Source organism: Patella vulgata, chromosome 7 (genome assembly GCF_932274485.2).
Source record: "Patella vulgata chromosome 7, xgPatVulg1.2, whole genome shotgun sequence".
In the NCBI taxonomy this organism is placed as follows: domain Eukaryota; kingdom Metazoa; phylum Mollusca; class Gastropoda; family Patellidae; genus Patella; species Patella vulgata.
In genome coordinates this window covers 19,845,674-19,868,676 of record NC_065885.2, presented here as the reverse complement: position 1 = coordinate 19,868,676, position 23,003 = coordinate 19,845,674, and the positions used below count along the sequence as shown (strand labels likewise).

Here is a 23,003-nt window from a genome sequence, read left to right as displayed (position 1 = left end):
ATTTTAAACAGTATTACAATATAAACTACAGCCTCATAACACACTAGACAAAATAGATTAGAGTTGGACATTCACATCCACACTCAAATATCAAACACAAACTGTTTGAATTAACCCGCTAAAACTAAAAGTTAATAATGATACTTAGCGGTTAGCCGATGGCTACAATAAAAATAATGATAATTCAGCCTGTGGAAATAGACTAGGATTCTTTAATTGACATCTATCCAATAACTAACATTACCAGCAACGTGGTTGATGTTAGTGCAATAGAGCAGATAAATACATCGTTTACACAGGACTAGTGACTAATCAACCAGAAAATTTAATCCAAAAATTCGCAACAACAAATTAACTCAGTTACTTGTGTACTTACTTTCAAAAGGCAAAAACCTAATTTATATACTATTGGTATTCATACTTAACTATTACTATATAGAAATTATGTTTTTTTCTCTGAGTTTTCTAGTTTTCTCTTAAAAAACATTCATGCTAGGGAACCTTTAGTCACAGAATAACCCAGTACTTTTGAGTGGAATCCAAACACAATTTTCTTCATTCTTTCTAAAACATTTAGAGAAAATAGAACACTAATAGTAATTGTTACAAAAAAGTTAATATAAATGTCAAAATTATTTCCAATACCTTTATATACGGGTACACAATAAAAACAATTATAGGTAATATTTGTAAAGAATTCACCAGTACATGTTCCTCTATGTGATAATCCCCTTGATTCTCCGAAGATAATACACGAGTAGATAGAATAGAATAGAATACAAGACTGTACGATGATAATACACTAACCGTCACTAGATTAAACACAATACAATACTATCCACTACAATCCTTCAAGTCTATCAATTCAACAATTCCCCCATCACAGTAGATAGAACAGGTAGATCTCTCTATACCTGTAACGAGATTCCAGGCTGTCTATAACACCTGTGAACCACACTCTTAAACTGCATGATAAAAAATTCTTCTCTTTAAACTATGATATCTATTTGTACCTGTGTGTCTATACAGCTAAACGCCACAACACACTCTGACTGAAGTTACAAATTTGTGTAAAAGAATTATTTCTTCAACTACTTAGTAATGCCTCTATACTCTATACATATAAAAATGATATCAGATGTTTTACTAAAAGTAAAGGTACCAACATATATACATGAAGCACATTTAGTGCAGCGATTGATTTAGGCTTGGATTTCTAAAGTCAATGCTACATGTATGGAAGAAAAATTCTATATCATGAAACCATTTTATATTTATTAACTAACAGAAAAGCATAGAAAAAAAATGACATATCCTTGAATTTATCCAAATCCTTATAAATCTCATTTACACTGAAAAGGTAGAGACAGTTGGAAACAAATTTCCACTCACTTCATTATTCATAGTGAATTTTTAAAAAAAGAAACAACATTGTTCATTGTCCATTATACAAAACAGAAACTACATCTACACTGTATATGTATAGATAATATACGAACACACACTAGCAAAATTATTTTTTTTCCAATTGAATCACTTGCAGAAAAAATATATCACCATAAAATACTTTTAGTTTTCACAAAATAATGCTGTTTCCCTTCCCAAATTCTAAAACTTTCGAAATTTTCTTTTCAAAACCTCCTTACTGCTTTTACAGTCAATGTATACTGTAGGTATGGGCTTAGCTTACTCCTACTAGCTGTATACTGTATAGTTGAACTTGTGTTATTAGAGGCCAGTCTTGTCCACTCATGTAGAAATACATTTAATGTACCAGTACATCTGTGAGTTTTTCCTAACCATATGGTATCAAAGGGGGTCACATAAGAAGGCAACCTATGTACACTACCAATATCAGCCACTAAGATTATATCAGTATCAAGGATCCCAAAGTCCATCTAATTTTTTTTACTATAACTATTTTTACATCAATTATTATAAAACTACAACATACTTGTAGACTGTCAATATTACAAACATCAGAATGGCAGATAATTTCTGAAGACAAAACTACTTGACAGAGGGTACACTCAGCTGTCATGTCGAACAGATGACCACCAGCAGAGTCATCAGATAAGTTGAACCATATAATTGGATACAATTCATTAAATCTGTCAATCATATTAAGTATGTAATGATCAATTATAGGATAAAGATTAAAAGAACAAAAGGCAAATGATATGTTGTATTATATTATCAGACAATAAGATTAAAATTGTTGAAATCTACCTACTGGATCACTAGTTTGGTGTATTAAGAAACTGGGTTGAAATTGACAGAACTGCTCATCATTATTTGTATTACCCATCAACAAGATTAAGATTACTGGTACCATAGAACTATCTACCTGACCATTGATCATTAGTTGTCAGTGTTTGATGATATCACAAAGAGGGTGTGATGTGTTTCTATTATAATCTAAGATAGCTGATTATCGTCTTTCCTTCAAGCCACGTTAATTACTACTTTAATTACATAGATATTGTATCCTATGTATGTCTCCTCACTTCAGGTTGATATAATATAATCAATGTCTCACTATCTAACTAGAGTTTCAAAGGAATGTTGAAAGTTTTAAATCCTTCCTTACTGCATTGATTGTACAGCTTAAGAAACCATTATTGGCTCAATTTCATATCAAATCAAACCTCTAGACTTCCATAAAGGTGCTACATATGGCTGTTGGTTGACGTTATTTTGGGGTAAAGTTATAGCCTATGGTAGTAAACCTATGATAGTTGAGTACTGTCTTCTACCAGGCTCCATCTTGCTACTATCGCTTTCATGCACATTTGTATACCAATGTAAATAGCCTCACTCCTCTTATGTACAATTATCAATAATCCAATATTTCCAAAAAAAATAAATCTATTAGGTTAGAAAAACACATAAATCTTTCTGCCTATGATTGGTAATATTTATCTAGCTCTGTCAATGCATATCGATCAAATATCAAATAGATCAATTAATGATATCATAAATCATTTCCATCCTACAATATATTAAGTCTAAGACTTCTGAATCAATGGCCCTTATTTATACAGTAGGAACAGTAGATAGTGAAACTTGTGGAATTAAAGTACTGTAAGATGGGAATGGGGTTCAATATCCAATCCATACCTCACAACTAGGTCATTTTGGCTAGGGATATGCATAGCTTCTTTATTTCAATAATTCTCTTGTAGTTGTTCAGATCTGATTAATAGCAGAAGAAAACCAGAGAAAACAATGAAGTTACAAATATGATCTTATGATTTGGGTTTAAAACAATAAATTAAATGATCAAAGAAATATTCATAAATAGCCAAATAGTATACTTTGTGTTTGTTTTAAATGACAGGTAATCAGTCTCAATGAAACATCTATCAGAATTCATTTGTTCACCCAAATTTACAGTATTCATCATCACATAGCTTTAGTACATGAAACTACCATCTACATACCAGCTGGGAAAAATATATTTCATTACATTATCTACTTGGATTATAAGAGCTAACTGAGTTAATTATCATACTTGCTTTTCTGCACATTTACAACTATATACAATGGCAAAATATACACAAATAAACACCTAAAAAGATATAGAAAGAATTTCTAATTGGTTTAAAATTAACCATGTTGATAAAATTTAATATCAAACCTGTAAACTATAATAATAAACAAACAGGACAACAATTCTCACATATAATCTATGACCAATATACAGAGAGAGAGAGAGAGAGAGAGAGAGAGAGGGAGGGAGTTGAACAACCAATCACAAACTAGGTCACTTCAGGACTAACATATGGTTCAACCTTATTTCAATAATTCACTTGTGCATAGAGGTCTTTAGCAGTGGGAGAAAACCCACGAGTTTGGACGGGCGACCCAAGAGAGTAACAGAAACTGTGGAAAACAACCAAGATCTGAGCTTAAAGAAACCTTGAGTTTACGACATTTAATCTTGTAGAAAACCTTACTTTTCAAGGCCCCTCTTTGTTCCTCCTTAATGAATCCTTTTTAAAAATATATGTTTATATCACTTTCTTAAGTTCAAATTTAATCCTCTGTGTACAATATAACTGGTCGCCCTGCACATCTCATAATATCTCAAGATCCAACATCTTAATAGAGTTGAACTCAATATTAATTTCAAATAAACTTTCCCGGAGTTCAGTCCTCCTCTTCATATTCCAATACCTTCTGAATGTGTATGCTTACACTATGATGTATTTACTCACAATCAGTATATTTTTCTCCAAGTGCATTCCAGTCTCAATTTCTTCCTGAACAATTTCCTTAATTAGCAACGACTTAGTTCAAATATCAAACATTAAGACGACTGGAAATGTTAGTACATGTGTAGCCTAGAGATGAATGATAATTTGATGCATAACACAGACTTGTTTTCCTAGTGGCTAATAAACTATATTGGTTCAATATCGGTGGTAATCTTTTCTGATCCCTTCAATTTCACCCTACGTCCCATAGTCATTGGCCAAAACCAAGCATATATATTAAGTATTCTCACCAGTCTACTCAACACACAGAAAGAAAGTTGAATCCTCACCGTGAAGGAGAATTAATTGCTATAGGTCTTAATATCATATTTACTGAACTCAAGTACTCTTCAGATTCTATACTAAGACTGTCTTATTCTCTACTTAATAAATTTACTACCACTATTTTATACATTTTCACAACAGAATTACACTCATAGTAAAATAGCCATTTTACTGTTGTGGTCAGTGTTTGCTCGGGACTCAACCATAAACCCTCTAAAGTGGATGAAAAACAATTTTTGTTGGGAGTAAGGCAAACTAGGGCAATGATGGACAGTGATCAATTGAAAGATAGAGTGGTCAGCATTTTCTAGTAGATATCTCAACAAAATCTATTATTTAACTAAAACCCATCAGTCAATTTTTTCCCAGCAGAGAATTTATTTGTTGGTTCTCTTCCAGAAACCCTACTGGGTCTTTTTAGTGTGGGAAATCTTTATAAAATTTAAGTCTTGTACTGTAGATCCATATGTATCAATTAATTCAATAATGTCTAGCTGTAGTTTCAATAGAAACAAAAGGTGTTCAATATCTTAGTTCGTTTTTTTCTTTCAATAATATTATATCATTTCTATAGCTGAGAAGGTGTATCTTTTTGTACTGTCTGTATACTGGATGTCTGTATTGTTTGTTCCATCTATGGGTTTTCTTTGTAGTTCTCCAATATTATTTATCACAAAAGAGGAAGCTCTATATCCCCTGAATCTGTACGGAAACCTCATTTTGTCATTTTTAGAAAGTGAGTCGTATCAGACTTTGAATAATTTCTTAGATAATTTTACAAAGTACAGGTACATGATTCAAAGGCAAATTGTAGTAGACGAATAATAAAAAAGTTGATATAGAATGTACTTACACCAAGGAATGGGATCAATTCACCAAATGTGTTTTAAATCAACATCTATTATCTAAAACCATCAATACACGAACTTAAAGATCATGCAGTGGCCCCAAGTCAATTACCACAAAATAAGGCTAGAAAATGTTTAAGGTCTATATGGATAGAAAACTTTTGTTATTTTTTTTTATAAACAAAATACAGCTAACCCAACCAATATCAATATCATATTTTTATTTAATATGTTTATCAAAATGTCAAAATGTGATTTTTAGTCTATAACCTTAAATAAGTAAAATCAAAGGAAGAGGTACATAGAATGATCATCTAGCAATAGTTTACTTTTACTTTTAAAAAGTAATTGCGATAATTTTTAAAATTCCAAATGTCAAGTTAACAGCATCACTTCAATTTTTAATGTTGAAATCACTAAATCTAAATACTAAACTGGCCACTCTAGCCACTTTTTTCATAGAAAACATAAACTCATCTTTATCATGTAAATCTACCAATATGTATAATACTACATATAAACTCATAAATAATTTATAAAGTTATATTAAAATGAACATCTTGTTTTCCATTAATTGTAGAATAATTCACATGTAGTTGGTAACCTGTAACAAACAAAACAACAACAAACCAACACAGACAAACATGTTCACCATATTGTATTTTTAAACTTCACATAGTACCAAAAGGTCAACCAACTTTCAGTAATTTTATTGTTTCTTCATGTATTAAATTATTTGCCTATAATACATATTCCATGTGGAGTAGCCTGTTCTAAACATCTTGTTTGGAGAATTATAGCCAATCTGTCCAATACAGAAATGTTCTAGCTATGAAATAGTCTAATTTAACTTTATGCTGTTTACATTTACACCACATTAAGGTGTATCAACATCTTTAAGAAATCAGTGTTCAGATGACCTGGTCTGACCTTTCATTTAGCCACCTTGATACTACACCTTGGATTGAAATGATTTTAGCCAACAGATTTCAATTCTGAAATTTTATACCCAAGTAAGAAACAATCTTACAGAAAATTTTAAGCCAAACAAAATAACACATCATTTACAGAAAAAAATTCAATATCACAACTCAAAAGGTCAAAAGTTGGGGTGTTTGTGCCCCTTGTTCATTATTTCATGCCAAAATGTAAGAGCTTTTTTTTTCTAGGTGTTGAAATTTCATTCACAAGGTTAAATGTCAAGCAGGGTGTTCCAAACTTCTACTAGTTAAACAGATCATATTACCATCAAATTTTAACAATCTGAACCTGTTGAACAAGACATGGTTAATTGAAAAAAAGAAATGAAACATATATATATATTTAAATAATCGCCTTATATACAATGTACAGTATGAATTGAACATAAAATTATATTCTCAGTGCGTGCATAACTCGCACAAATTTGAGACTGAAGATATAACCTTAAAGCAAATACGATATATTTTCGATCAAAAATGAAATTTTTCATCGATTTTACAGATCCTGACTTCAAACATATCTGGTAAAACTGTGGTCAATGATTATTTCTAACTTTCCCATTTATTCTCACTACTTCTTACTTTAGATGAATTCCTAAATGTAAACAGGCATGACCTCTCCTTAACAATAATTAGTTATTTAGAGAAGGTACTAAGATAGAAGTATGAGAGTCAAGTAGAATCAAGATGGTCTACAAGAAACCAGGATAATCAAATTAACTACAAACATAGCAGGACATCCCTCATATTGAAACCTAATCTAGTGACCACTATTCTAATCTATCCTACAAGACATTCTTTGCTAAAGAAATATCATCGCCAAATTATAACTTTCCACTGAAAGTGAACAATTCAAAATTCTTCACATGATTTGCTATTATGGCTATATCAAGCTTTTTTTTCATATTAATGAAATGAAATAGTGGTTTAGCACATTATTTTTCTGCACCAACTGACTAATGAAGATAGATTACAGCATGCTTTGAGGTAGTTCCTTTAGAAACTGTGTCTGATCGGATGATCGGATGATGCCCGCTGACAGTTCCTATCGCTTTCTATATAGCTGCAACATGAAAATACCACTCATCCCCACCTCTGGTCTAAAGCTATATTGGAATCCTTACCAACTATTTTTCAACCTGATTCTTTTTTGTTTGCCAAAGGAATTATTTCTTGCCACAGCTGACATACATTTATAATAATTGAACACTATTTTCAAGCAGAATTTTGTGATTAAATACATACACAAAATACGTTTGAACAGATCAGCCATTACGGGACTCGAACATGCGCAGACCGTATGTTTATTTAATCGCTAAATTCTACTTGAACAAAGTGTTGAATTATTATAAATTTGTCTCAAATATGATGAGAAATGATTCCTTTTGCGAAAAATAAACATTCACGGTGAAAAATAGAAGGTAAGGGTTCTAAAATAGCCTAAGAACAGAGGGGCGGAAGAGCTATATTTTACCATGTTTTCATATTGCAGCTATATACACTGTTCAGCGGGCATCATCCGATCATAGACAGTTCATAAAGGAACTAGCTTTGAGGAACATTTTGCCCTGACAGCTATTTTTACATCATCACTTTGTTGAATTCTGTCTGCCAAAAGTTCTTTACATGGATACGGATCCTCATTTTTTTGCTCCATCCAACTCATTGAATGCTGTTTCCCGTCCGGCACCTGATGAACTTTCTCAACCAATCTCAGGAACGAACCCGGGACCATCAGGTTAATGTGTCAGTGTCTTTTTTTTTTTTTTACAAATTAATTGTGGATAATATATAAATTCTAATGTAAGATTGTAAGTGATTTGCTCTTGGCAAGCACCTAGTGTAAATACCCAAATTACAGGAACCAAATTTCCTGAACTTTTTGTTATCATCATTAAGTTTATTTGTGGTAATTTAAGTCGTACAATGGCCATTAATACAGTAAATAATTACCACAGTTCTATTAACAATAACAGTTATTGGTCGTTAAAACCTATAAATAAAATACCAGACTTCATAAAAACTTATCAATAAATCCACGAATTTAGAACAATATACCAACCCTTTAACTTCAGTGATGTGCCATGCATTAGGAGCTAAAACCTCATAATAACGCCATTTTCAGTACCGGGTACATGTTTTGGGTACCAAAATTGAATCGTTAAATCGTACGCAGTGGAAATAGAGTATTATATATATATATATATAAAAATCCATAATTCAGCCAATATAATCGTATTTGACACAATTTCTACACATCTGTAGCGTCTCTATCTTTAGGTCTGAAATTTCTTCCAATTTAAGGAATAGTAAAATCTGATAAAATATGAGACAAGTTAATTAAATCTGCCTTCAAATTAAAATGAATAGAATAGATAGAATCTTCAATCTTCCCACTCTACGGTTAATTAAATTAACATACATGGTAATAAAGTAGGTGAGATTAATATTAAAGAGGCAATATTACGTGTACATTTAAGGCTGTTTGAACTGATTTTCTTAGTATTCATTATTAAAAAGCCAACTAAAACTAATGAAATTTGATGGTTTCATCAACTCTTTATTATTATATAATTCAATGAAATCATCTAAAATTGAAAATTAAACAAATTAAGGATAATGTGTATATCGATTTACACAGGTTCTTTCAAAAAGCCCAGCAGTTGATCATTTTAATTGAATCAAAAATCAAATATTTAAATTAATATTTCAATAGTAAAACTAGCATTCAACGTGACCACTAGAATATATAAGGTCTTACATTTTATATCATGAATCAGAATACACACATCAAACTATGTTTTATGCAACTAAATTTTGAAAATGTTCACTGACCATTTGTTTTCCTTCAATTATTTGTTAAGCCATAATGGACCTTGTGATTATTTACATTCTATAGGGCAGTTGGGAAAAGGGTACATACATCTATTCTTCGATTTTCCAAGATAATAACATTCTAATGTCCCAAGAGGTTGGAAAACTCTCCAAAATAATCTTGATCACAAACCAACCATCTTGATTTGTTGACCAGTAAATCCACTTACAATACTCATGAAATGTCTTAGATTGAGAACAGAGATCAGGCAGAAAATATAGATCGACTTTAGTAAGTACATGTAGAGGACTACACCACAGATAATAATTAAATATAAACCAGCAAGACAAACAGAATTCTCCAGATTATTCCATCGTTTTACAAAATACATGCACAATGTAGCATCAAGGTTTACAAATAGTATCAATACGTACATGTAGTCAGGTTAATCAGGTTACTTAAAGAATTATTAGAAACAAGCACTGTAAAGGAGTTACGTACATATAACTCGTATACCAGTAAACTGATTTCGTGATCATATCCAGGACAAATGGTGCCATAATTTGAGCTGAAATTTTCTTATAACTTAACAACTTGTAGCCGATCCCATAGATTTCAATATTAATGCAATACAATCTGTTTTTCATCTTCAAAGCTATCTTTCTCCTAATTATAATCAAAGTTGTGATGAGGAATTTCATCAAGTCTTTAGATTTCTCACGGACTAATTCATAAGAATGTAATAAATTCACAGGAATTAAATTATTGCTTTAACACACACATAAAACGTAATACCCTGGATCGTTAAACTCCAACAAAGTAAAAATATTAATGACAAAATACTCATTTACTTGTACTCGTTGGCAAATCATCATTAAACAGACGATTGCCTATAACAACATTAACCTAATCTATAACAAGTATTACTAGTCTGACTTGCGAAAACCATTAGCGCTCATCAATTAACTAAACTATGTCAATTCAACAAAATATATCGTCACCTGGCTATTTTTATATACACACCAAATTCCAAGGATTAAAGAATTTCTTAAAGTGACATGAACACTTTTACAAAGAAAATTAATATCATTCAAAATAAAATCAGAATTGTCCTGTATTATAACATTTACAGGATTTCAATCAAATATATGCAATTGAAACATTCTGAATTTCATTAGGGTTCCTTTAGGCCCAAACAAATAATCATACCAAAATCAGAAATTCCATTGAGTACTGAGGGACCTTTCCTGCATTGCATTCCCAACAGTCAAGATGCAAACTCAAAGATAACTCTCTATTCCTATCTGAAAGAAGAACATTTCTAATGACCAGGAAAAATCAAACTGTTTATAATCTAATGAGCACAAAATATACCGGTACTAACTAAATTAATCGCTATGGAATGTCAACGACTGAGTACGCCGTTAACACTACAGTGTGTCCTTTAATCACAGGTTCACAGGTATAGTACACTAGCCAGTGCTCATTCATTCAATATCTTGCACGTAAACTACATAATAGATACTATGCTACAATTTGTAGACTGTCAAAAAAAAAAACTCCTGTTGAAATATCTCTAAAGATATATAATGTATTTGGTATGTAATATTGTAAAATTTTATAAACCCTGCAGTTTCAATCAATTGTGATTGTTGAGGAAGCATACTTTTAAGAATACATGTATATTTCACTATTGCTACCTTTTTCTGTTTTATTTCCTGAGAACTATAACTATCTTATCACCATTCAAAGTAGAAGAGAGCATTTTTAGAGGGTTGAGATATCTATCAGGTTCCCGTTCTACCTGTACAAATCTATATAATTTATATTATCATTAGAAAATCTGTACCTGATAAAACAAAAATGCCACAAAACATTTTTACTGATAATTTATAATTCTTCTATATTTTTCTGAACACAGTAAAATCGTTTAAAATATCCTTGAATTGTAGTGGTTTTAGATGAATCTCAAATAAGTTCCTGATAATAAAATAAATTCCACAAGACACTGATCTAATTTGTAGATAATCAGTACTTCACTAAACACTGTAAAATATTTCAAACTATTTAAATGTTGGTGTACACTGTATTAAAACAAAATTCATTTCATTCAGTAGCTTAATAATGGTACACATATATAGAATATTTTTCCATGGATAAAGTTGAAATAAGGAAGAGTAAAATGAAGACTATTAAGTGCAACTATTCTATGTAGTTCTATAGATAATATGCACTTAACCTCTAAGGCCAAAACAAATAAAACATTGTTACATGTACTTGCATTGTTCAGACATGTTCTTTGTTCTTACAATGTTAAACATGCATTATGCAAGAGCTAAATCAGCATATTGCAGGTCTTTCTTTAGGCCTAAAATGTTATCTAAATTATTAATTAGACATTAATTAACCTATCCAGACCATAATCAACTCAAGATGGCATCACTAGCCTGAGATCTTTAGTGGATTTTGAGCCGATTTACTGCATAACTTTCCTTCACGGTTTAACGATTAAATGGATAATCGAGACTATGTTGTTTATCGTACTGACTTTAGTAATGATGACCAAGGCTAAAGAGCTAAATCTGCCTAATGCAGGTTTTTTTAGGCCTGAAATGTTATTTAAATTACTAATTAGACATTAATTAACTTATCCAGACCATAATAACCTCTCGATGCCATCGCTAGCCTGCGATATTTAGCGGATTGGAATACATTTTTTGCAAAATAATTAAACGTAAAAATTGACAATCAAGACTTTGGGTTTTTTTTTATCATACCGATTTTAGTAATGATGATCGAGGCTAGACTAAAATTCAAAAGCTAATATCTTGGTTCCTAGTGGAGCAATTTGACTGAAATTTTCTGCATATTCTATTTATGTTTTATCTATTTTTTTTAACTATTATAGCGAGAACTGTCAACTCTTTATATAATCCCCATAATGCCCCTTTAATAAATGTATGCATATGACAAGATGGCTGCCAAGAGGTTCCACTGTGTCTTGTCTGCTAGTTTTATGTGTTAATTTCTTAATTCATTTGATGTTCATTCTAAACCAGTTAAGCTTCAATGAAGAGAACAAATTTCTTTTCAATGATAGAATAAAAATTCCATTTACGAGGAACAAATAACATATGACAAGATGGCTGCCAAGAGGTTCCACTGTGTCTTGTCTGCTAGTTTTATGTGTTAATTTCTTAATTCATTTGATGTTCATTCTAAACAAGTTAAGCTTCAATGAAGAGAACAAATTTCTTTTCAATGATAGAATAAAAATTCCATTTACGAGGAACAAATAAAGAAACTGAATTATACCTTTTCTTAGATTAGAAATTACATGAATAGCAGTTTGAAGTTAGATGACAGCACAATAGAATTTTGAATCTAATATACCGCCATAATAATTAATATACATGTATGTATCATACTTATCCTGAAGACCTATAGTTTACCAATAATGAAATGAAGCAGTCCCAGACATAATTTATTTACTGCGCCTGAAAATTTCAATTCAGAGAACAGTTAAATAAAATCCCAAAAATCAGAATTATTTATTGTTACATTTTTACCTATTTTTTATTATAAAAAAATGTATCGATATGAAAAGGGATCATGTAAAACCTGTTCAGGAACTTTCCATTTAAAATGGCATAAAATAATTTGTGGGTTAGCCTAATGTACCAGGTGGTAAGACCAGAGAACATGTGGCTAGTTTAATCTTTGACCAGTCCACCTTGAAATCGTTAACTACATACTATACTATGAACTGCTTCAAAAAATCAGTTCTTTTGGTCCATTAAAAAATATCTAACTGACCCTGTATTTCTTTACAAGACCTCTACTAATGACAACAATATGCCATATGGACTTAGCATTTCAGGGGGCTTCTTTTTCTGATTACATTATCTTCAAACATTTGATTTTGGATGTTCAAGTGTGTTTTGCCAAGCCAGTTATTCAATTTCAAACCTCCTGGATTTGTTAAATAACAGAATTATTTTTATTTGTATTATGGGTGCCTCTCTTTCTTTAATTGTTATACAGCCTCTTAAAAATAGATTATCATACTATCTGATGGAAGTCATGTATAATAAATAATTTATTCTTAAACATGCATTATGCAAGAGGTACATGTATCTACCTATAGCAGGTCTTTCTTTAGGCCTGAAATAGACATTTATTAACATGAAAAGACCATTTATCTGTCCGATTTTCATTGGATTTGAATACGATCTGCTGTTCAAAGTCTGTTGATGATTAAACGCAAAAATGGATAATCGAGTTTGTTAATCATCGTGATAGTGCTAACATGACAATCAAGGCTACAAAAATTATAAAATAAGGTTTTCTCAGCTTAGAGTTTTTTTTAACTATTTTAGTGCGATCTACCAGCTCTTTATTTAATATTCCATAATGTATCTTTAAATTTGGAAAATAATACATGTGTACCACCGGTATGTTGTTCTTGACATGTTCTTGATAAATGTGAAGGGTACTCAAAATGATGCAATTGTGCATTTCCATGTGTATAGGAACATATTTCTTCCTAAATAATAACAGAACTTCACGTACACAATGTGAAAATTGTTATCGATGTAAACTTCTAAATACGAACACAGATTTTTCACATGACAACCAATATTCAGCTAAACTAGGCATCTAAAACCACTCCACTGACATTCACAGAAATAGAAAAAATTTCATGGTCATTTTACTTTGGCATCTCAGGATCATTTGTAGTATACACATACATATCATAAATAGTTTGTCTGTCTGGCAGACATTTGCTTTATTGATGTTAAAACACACATGGTTTGATACTGATGATTGTAGTGTTAAATGTACTACATGTACCTCTACATGTATGCCATGTTATCTATGAAGTCTGAACTGATTTTCAAATCCGGTTCAACAATCTTTCATGATTTGATTCCAGTTCAAATTATATATCTCGTTGAATTAAAAAGTGGACTTTTTTGATACACATTTTGAACTCATCCCACAAATAATATATGAAATTAAATGAAATCAACAATTATTATATGTACTTAACTCAAATCAAAGAGGTCTAGTCATTTTTAATGTCATATTTTATGTACAACATAAAAGTGCAGATTCAGTAATTTAATTGTTGATTAGGGCAAACATGTACATCTATGTATTACTTGTTTAATAAACATGTACCATAATGGTAACACTGAAGCTAACAACAGTTACCTCCCCTTAAGTAAAATAACAGGTCTCCATCACTTTTAGCATATAAAGTGCATGATTTAACCTTTGTACAAGTTATGGCATTAACCCCAATGTTCTGAAACTGAGTTCAGTGTCCAGAAATCATCCCAAAGAACTGATTAAAAAGGAATGACTCATTACTTGTACTGATTTAACTCTTCTCATTAATAAATTAATTGAATTAAGTAATTTATGTAATTTTATTATTCCCATGTTCCTCGCAAAAGGTTCCGAAATTTTACTAATTTGCTTTTTATTTAATTGGTAGACTTTATTCACTTTCTTCAATACTGGTAATTATTTTATTAAACTGTAATTAACAGTTGAAGCCAGTATCCAAAACAAGATGAAATTTCTATTGCCAGCTAATACTGTACATTAAACTTAAACTTGACATATATATATAGTTCCACTAGAAGATTTGATGGCCCAGTATCAAATACATGTACATGTAGTCTTGATGCATATCACCGAAAATTATATTATCTATGCTCTTTTGTCGAATATGAAGTCAGAGAATAATATTTGACATACATGAAGACTATTACTGTATACCAATAATTTCGTAGGGCTTTCCTCTTATTTTTAATAGTAATTATCATAATGGCTAATAATATAAGATTATATGATAAGAATGATGACATTAGCAGTAAAGAAAAGGATGAATTAGCTTTATGTCAATATCTGTATGAAAAATTATCTGTAGACTGGGAGATGAATCAGTGGAAGATATGAGTCAGTTAAAACACATGGCTATACTAACACAGCCAGATCAATACAACATTACTACTGATTATTATAAAACATGGAGTACAAACAAATCATATACACACTAATTAGCTCTACATGTATCAGAAGATTTAAGCCAAATTTCTAGACAGTTATTATTATGCTGTCCCCTTACAGTATCTTTGAAATGAAATGGGGTTTAAAGTCGTACTGTTTTGCTCTGACTGGGCTAATGAAGACAGGCATACGCCATACAGTGTGCTACATGTATGAGGGAAATTTTGTCCGGACAGCGGCGCTACTCTTCTATTGAATTCCAATTGCCAAGGGATATTTTACATGCACATCAATGTGTACACGAGACATTTGTTTGTTTTTTTGTCCCCTCCCAATAACTAGACAGCTGTCCTTGTCAGGCGTTCCAGCCTGCACCATTGACAAAGGGAAATCACACTGGAAAATCCGGATGAACTTTCTCGTCCAACACCAGGAGCGAACCCACGACCTCCAGGCTTGCGAGCCAGGGTCTTACTCACTTTGCCACCATGGCTCCCTGCTGTAATTTCTGAACTCATCTAGTGGAATTTGTATTTTATTTACAGATGGTAGGATATGTGAGGGATCCATTGCTTTGCATTTTGAATTGAAAAAAAGGCAAATCCATCAACATGTAACATAATAATACATATTGAATAACTGTGATTTAAACCTTGCTGGTAAGGATATTTTTACATGTTACATGTACATACATTTAGGCTAATGGTGGTTTCACACAATATTCTATTTATTTGAAGATTGCCATCTCTGTACCACTTGTACCCCATCCCTTTGATTTACATTATGTATTTCAGCTTGACCACAATTTGAAGAGCCTTTCACATTTTTTCAGCGCAGTTTGTGCTCACAATTATGCACTATTTACTAAATGTACACATAAATAGTACATATAAAATGTGTGATAAGTTTCAATATTTGGCTGACATTAATACATGAACATTAGGGGGTAAAAAAGACCCAACATCGGCTGCACTAAAATATCTAGCTAATTAAATTGTTTATTATTTGTTGTTTTATATGGTATGTGTGTATTTGAGCAGTTTTTTTTAGCTTAATTTCCTTAATGATACAAATCAAATATACATATTGTAGTAAAATGGAATTATATTTTGTATTACATGTATGCATGGTGTATTTTCGTTATTCCAAAATGTAATAATGCCACTGAGCAGCACATCGTAGTAACAGTTGATAAAAGGGAACAACTGGACAGGTGAGTGAGACAGTACTGAAATAACTAAATGTGACATTAGCCTGTTGTGTTCTACATAGCATTCTATAGGAACATACATGTAGACCTTTTCATAAGGGATAGTGAAAATAATACTATTGTGTATATAGTTATGATAATAAAGCAATGACATTAGTACAATTGTTGTCATAATTGGTAGTTGTGGGGTAGTCAATACTTGAACAATTTTTATGTTTCTAAAATATGGAGCTTCTTTTGTTTGGATAGCTTCTTTATTACGGCATTAGCCTATGTATGTCAGTAAAAATAACTGACTAACTTGTGGAGGACACCAGTATATTGTTGAAGTCTTGTGTTGTGTTGAAATGCGAATTGATTTGGACATGTGAACATTGCGTATTGGGATCAATATCAGGCTGATTGGGGTCAAGTGATAAAAAAGACCAAAAAATTAGTATTTAACGATTCTTGAATAAGCAATATTAAATGAGTAAAATATACTCATAAAATGACATGTAATAATCAAAATAATTAATAAAAAAACACTTTTATCATTTTTTTTCTTTCCTCAAATTATTTAAGATTCAGTAATTATTATATTGCTATTATGGGATTGTATTGGCCTACTGGATTCAACTCATATGTCACTAATTTATTATGCCGAATCCAAAAATATTAGTGCTTCACTAATGTCTTGTAACTATTGTATGTAAGTGTTTACTTTCTTTTTATTCCCTTCATATTTCTATTTATTTTAAAATTCTATTTAATTTTAATGTCAGTTTTATTGATATATTAAAGATATTCATACAAGTTTCAAACAATGATCCCAATATCAGCCTTATCATGGTTCCAATCAGCTGCATATATAACATTATATATATCATTATAAGTAAATTAAGTTATAATTCATGATTTCATTGTTTGTTTTTGGATTTGGGGGGATAATGATCCGCTGCATTGTGTGCATTCTTTCGTCAATATAACAATATTAATTGCCTTTTTTCAAAATTAAGGTAAATCTGTATCTGAATAAACAGTGTGTCCCAATACTGGAACTATCTTAATACACATAATCATGTCAGTTCTGTCTGCAGAGAGAAGTGATTGGATACAGTTGAGTAACCACCTGTAAAATGCTTCTTCATTAAAGAAGTAAAAATCACGTTGACTTTTATGATGTCGCAGTTCATAAATGAAAATAATGTACACTTACCTTCGGTTGATAATTTTATAGACGTCTAAATAATCTCTACCATACAAATCATCTTGAAAACAGTATGAAAACAGCGCGTCTTATGTGTCTTCAACAAAACAAGGGTCTGTTGTCCGCCATCAATAAAGCCCAGATGACCCAGACATACTTTACCATATCTTTTTTTACAATAAGAGCTTTAAAGCTGGTAGTAGGTGACTACCAAAGTTCACCACTCCGCTTCCGCTCACATTGCGCATGTCTACTACCGTTGATTCACCCGTAGACTCGGCTAAAAAGTTGTATTTGCCATTGAATATTTATTAATGTGAAGAGGCAGGAAATTAGTTTGCGGAAAATGCTACAGAGAGCACTATTAAAGTTGACTAAGACTTGTGAATCATTTCTCATCCTGTATTCGGGTGGAGTGAATAATTTTTACTCGATTACAACTAGTATGCTCTGCATAAAATAATATTAATTGAAGATCTAACAAATTACAAACTGTCATCATATTCATTAATTGAGTGTACTTGTTACTCTTGTAGGCTTCTTGTAGCCCGAGGATGGCACGCAGTTCATACGACAAAATGTGCAATAAATGCGGAAATTATACGTCCGTCAAATGACGTCATATAAAATATCAAAATGATATTATAAAAAATGTTAACGGGGTGGTAGATTAGAAAAGATAGGGTCCATCGGGAGTGGTGTCTCACTCTGCGGGTAAAGAAACAACATACATTAGATAGGTTTTATTGAGTTATAGTTCGTAGCTGACTGGTCGAAAAAACACAATGCACAAATTACACCCCACCCCACCCCCACCCCACACACACACACACACACCACCACCACCACCACTATAGCTCAAATCTTACAAAAACTGTAGTTGTCTCCCTTCTATCAATAGCCTAAGCCTAACTCAAAATAATAATCACATCCATACTCTGTCACACCCTCCCCCACAAAACTAACTGTCGTCCCGAATTTCAATAGATATGATAAGATATTCCTAGGTATCGTATCTTTAAATGTCTAGTATTATACAAGGAAAGCTATTGGTTTAACATCGAAAATAGAACATAAAGCATTTACAAGGTTGAACATATATTATGCAAAAGCTAAATCTGCTTATTGCTATTGCAGGCCCTTCTTTAGACCTGAAATGTTATATATATAAACATTTATTAACATAACAAGACCATAATCAACTCTCAGTGCCATTTGATGGGTCCGAACTTCATTAGATTTGAACCCGATCTGCAGTTCAAAGGCCGTTGAAGATCAGGTGTAAAAATGGATAGGCCTACTTGTAGTACTGTCGTCTTTGCGACCATATTGTATCTTTAACTAATTATTGGGTTAATATACACGAATTGTATGGAAATCATATCTAATGCACTCAAATAATGAGTGACGGATTTAAACATAAAAGAGTTATAATTTGGTAAACATAGCTTGTTCCATGGGAATCAAAATATCATGTTTAAAACGTGATTGGAAAATTACTAACAGGGGCGGATCTAGGAATTTTGAAAAGGGGGGGGGGGGCGCTGCAAAATGAAGGCATTGACCGCGGAGACGGGACACGCCGCTGTGGGGGGGGGGGGGGGGTCCCAAGAAAATTATCCGTCATTTCCTTGCATCTGTAGCCATTCCAAGAGCTATTTCCCAGACTGGTGTGTTTGAGTCGATGGTTTGAGTCATTTGGGACCCCTACAACGGGTTGGGAACGGACATATTTGAGTCTGAGAAAAGGCACTTTCAGCAGTAAAAAGGGGCACTGTCGAAAATTGGGGGGGGGGGGCGCCTCTGACTAATTGCATCATACACTATAACCATCCAATCAAATTCATTATTTGCAGAATCTTAAGTCATGACGTAAGCAAATCTGTTAAAAAGGACAAACCAGCCATTTAAGATTCAGATATCGTTGGGTTCCGGAGAGATTACCATCTGAGTTCCTAATTTTAATTTTTAAGTATGCTAATGTAATCTATTATGCTTGTAATCTACGTAACCCAGTGTTTTACCTGTAGAAGTGAACCGTTGCATTGTTATTCCTGGTATGACAAACCTCTTAACTAATGAGAAGATAACGTCTTAACCACTGAGATAGTAAGAAGAAAATACACAACGTGAAAGGAAGCAAAGAAGACAATTAAAAATACTAGACGATCACAAGGCTACTTCAGATAAGTAGTAGGAAATGAATGCATGGGTTATACGTAGGATGTGGCGACCGGTTTTAGTCCGTGTCCGCTTTCCACGTCTGACAACAGACCAATGGTGCTACATAATCGTGACTTTGTATATTATCGTAACAACGGTAACAACAACTTCAATAGAGGGCTGATCTCGCTTCAACCCCATATATATACATCTTATCAAGCCCTTCACGTAATACCCCGCATATTTCGGCACTAATTTCGATTGGGTACAAGTACAGCTTGAGAGCCTATCAGATTCATCGATCATCGCGAATACCAAGTCCCGCTTTCCAGCTAAAATGTCTTCCTTGATAATCTTGTTGCAATAGTTCAAGGTTCGTTCAATGTCAAGGTTTCCGTCGATAACGCTGTTTGATTTGGGTGTGTTTGTTCACAACCTCTGATTGGACGCTGCCGTTCACTTGTCTTCGGTAAAAGTAGTTAACGTAGCTATAAGTTCGGGAATTTCTGACTGCTCTAGCAAAGGTTAGATGTTGCGAAACTCGCTGTCGTTGCTTCGGGAACATGTGGTAACAATGACAGTCGAGGTTACAGTGTTATTAAAATGAGTATTTCTCGACTCAGAGTGAAGTAATTTGACTGAAATTTTCGGCATATTCGCGTTACATTATCTACGTTTTAACCATGATAGCGATAACTGTCAGCTCGTTGTCTAATCTTCCATAAAGCCGTTTTAACCCAGTTAAGTAAACAAATTCATTCAGTGGTAATTAAACTACTAGTATTCCTTATTTGGATGCGCCAACCAATGACGGTTCCCCGAACGCCGCTGACGATGTATAATAAAAGACTATGAATTTGTAAAAGTAAAAACATAAAATTCAGAATCTAAAATAATTAAAAAGACACTATAGTTGAATATGAATAACTCTATAAATTGTATAAATAAGTAAAAATTACCCTACAAATCAAACGCTTGTCAAAATAAAAATGTTTTAATCTGAGATTTAAAACTCGATAAGGAGGTAGTACTTCTGAGGGCAAATGGGGGCTTATTCCATAATTGTGGGGCCTGTACTGTAAACGATCGCTCACCGTGAACTGCGATCATTTGATGACCTCAAAGTACGGGTAAGGTATAAAAAGAATGATTTTATATTGAATTCTAAAAACAATGAGTGACCAGTGAAGTATTAAAACAGGTGTGATTTTTTTAGGACTTCGAATTTCGTCTAATGGTTTGGATTGTTCGTACTTGGTTTTATTTTATTTTTATGATCATGATATTTACTTCCGGTAATCAATGCCAGCGCCAGCCGCCAGTGGTTGGAGGGCCAAAGCTAGGGTAAAGTACAAGGTTAAGCGCGAGCTTCAACTAGGGGTATGGGGGTCTGTCCCAGAAATGTTTGAAAAACAGACTGCCGGAAATGTAATGGCAGTATTTCAGGCACTGATCGTCGAGATAAATAGATCTGACCAGTTACCGCCTATCGCCTGACCACTAGTTTATCCGATCAGAATGAAACGTGTCAAACGAACAGACCAATGTCTTGCCAACCTCGACGAAGCCGCATCATGAGCGCCAAAGTAGCGAGCCCTTACGGAGTTTATGGAGGATCTCCCCGAGAAAACTTTGAAAAATAAACAGCCGAAAATGCAGTCTTACAGTATTCAGGCACCGATTATCGAGATAAATGGAGTTGACCAGATATCGCTTGTCGCCTGATCACTAGTTTATCCAACCAGATCGGGAAAGTGTCAAACGAAAGGATTTGCGAACCATTTTTTTTTTGCACCGCATTTTGAACAACAAAGGTATTCAGGCACCGATTATCGAGATAAATGGAGTTGACCAGATACCGCTTGTCGCCTGATCACTAGTTTATCCAACCAGATCGGGAAAGTGTCAAACGAAAGGATTTGCGAACCATTTTTTTTTTTGCACCGCATTTTGAACAACAAAGGTAGTAGTCATTTTGAGTTACAAGACTTCTTTTCTCACTATGATACCACCCAGATTCCGACTGGGTAGTTTGTTTTGGAGATTTGTAGAAATTCTTAAAATTCCCTGACCTTCTACATGTCCAACAGTGTCGGCAATGATAACTTTTACTATTTTTTATCCAAGCTTACGCCGACGAAAACATCGGGACTTATTAGACTGGAAAGCTTGGGTTGACACAGCTACTTCTGCTCTGAAGTTACCAGCATGTGGACAATTTAAGGTGTGTGTGACTTTTCGATACATCTTTACCATTTGGAGTATTCTGATCGTTTTCATTACAAGCAATTTTATTTATAACTTTATTTAGAATGTTTCTACATTTATTTAATATTTGTTCCCTTTCTAGAACTTTCTGTGAGATGATTGTCAGTTCTGTCCAAAAAAACTTCCTCTGTTTCTTCTCTGTCAATAAAATGCTTTAAACCAGTTCCTACCATTTGGATTATTCTGATTGTTTTTATTACAATCAATTTTACGTTTACAAATGTTTCTACATTTAGTTAATTTTTGTTCTCTTTCTAGCACTTTCTGTGAGATGACTGTCAGCTCTGTCCCCCCAAAAAACTTCCTCTGTTTCTTCTCTTTCAATAATATGCCTTAAATCAGTTCTGAGATGGAACCAGAAGATATGGTTTTGTGAAACATAGAATTCACTTATTTAGAATCCCAAATCATTAAAGTTTGTGATGCTATATATGTAAACTGAAAACTGGTTAATAATTGATTTTTTTTTAATTGACTCATGAACAATTGTTTTTTAAATATTTAATATTAATGTATTAAACAGCGTCCAGCTCTACTCTAGAGAGGTCACTGGCTTTATTATTATTATTATTATTACAGCATATTTATAGTGCACCCTTTCATATAACATGTTCAGGGGCACTTTACAAAGTGACAATGTAAATCACACATAAACAACAAGATTATGGGCATGTTAACGATTGTATACAGAGTCAGTTAAAAGCCTGATTAAATAAATGTGTTTTAAGTTGCTTTTTAAAAGAATATAGAGATGTACAACATCTTAAACTAAATGGTAGATTATTCCATAAAACAGGTGCTTGATAACTAAAAGAGCGCTGACCATAAGAGACTAGTTGAACAGTTTTGGGCTTTAAAAGTAGTTTATCTGATGTACGTAATGTTCGGCCAGGTGTATAAAGTTCTAAAAGATCTGAGAGGTAAACAGGAGCTAAATTATTTAAACATTTAAAAGTAAGTAATAA

At 32.6% G+C, this 23,003-nt stretch overlaps 1 protein-coding gene across 1 annotated transcript in view; it reads right to left on the bottom strand.

The window, feature by feature from the left end:
* Positions 1–17,749, bottom strand: part of LOC126826914 (FERM domain-containing protein 4A) — a 117,733-nt gene extending 99,984 nt beyond the window's left edge. The window contains exon 1 of the mRNA XM_050556054.2: positions 17,617–17,749. The gene's annotated coding sequence lies outside the window, so the exon portion shown is untranslated. The remainder of the gene's footprint in view (positions 1–17,616) is intronic.
* Between the last annotated feature and the right edge of the window lie 5,254 nt (positions 17,750–23,003).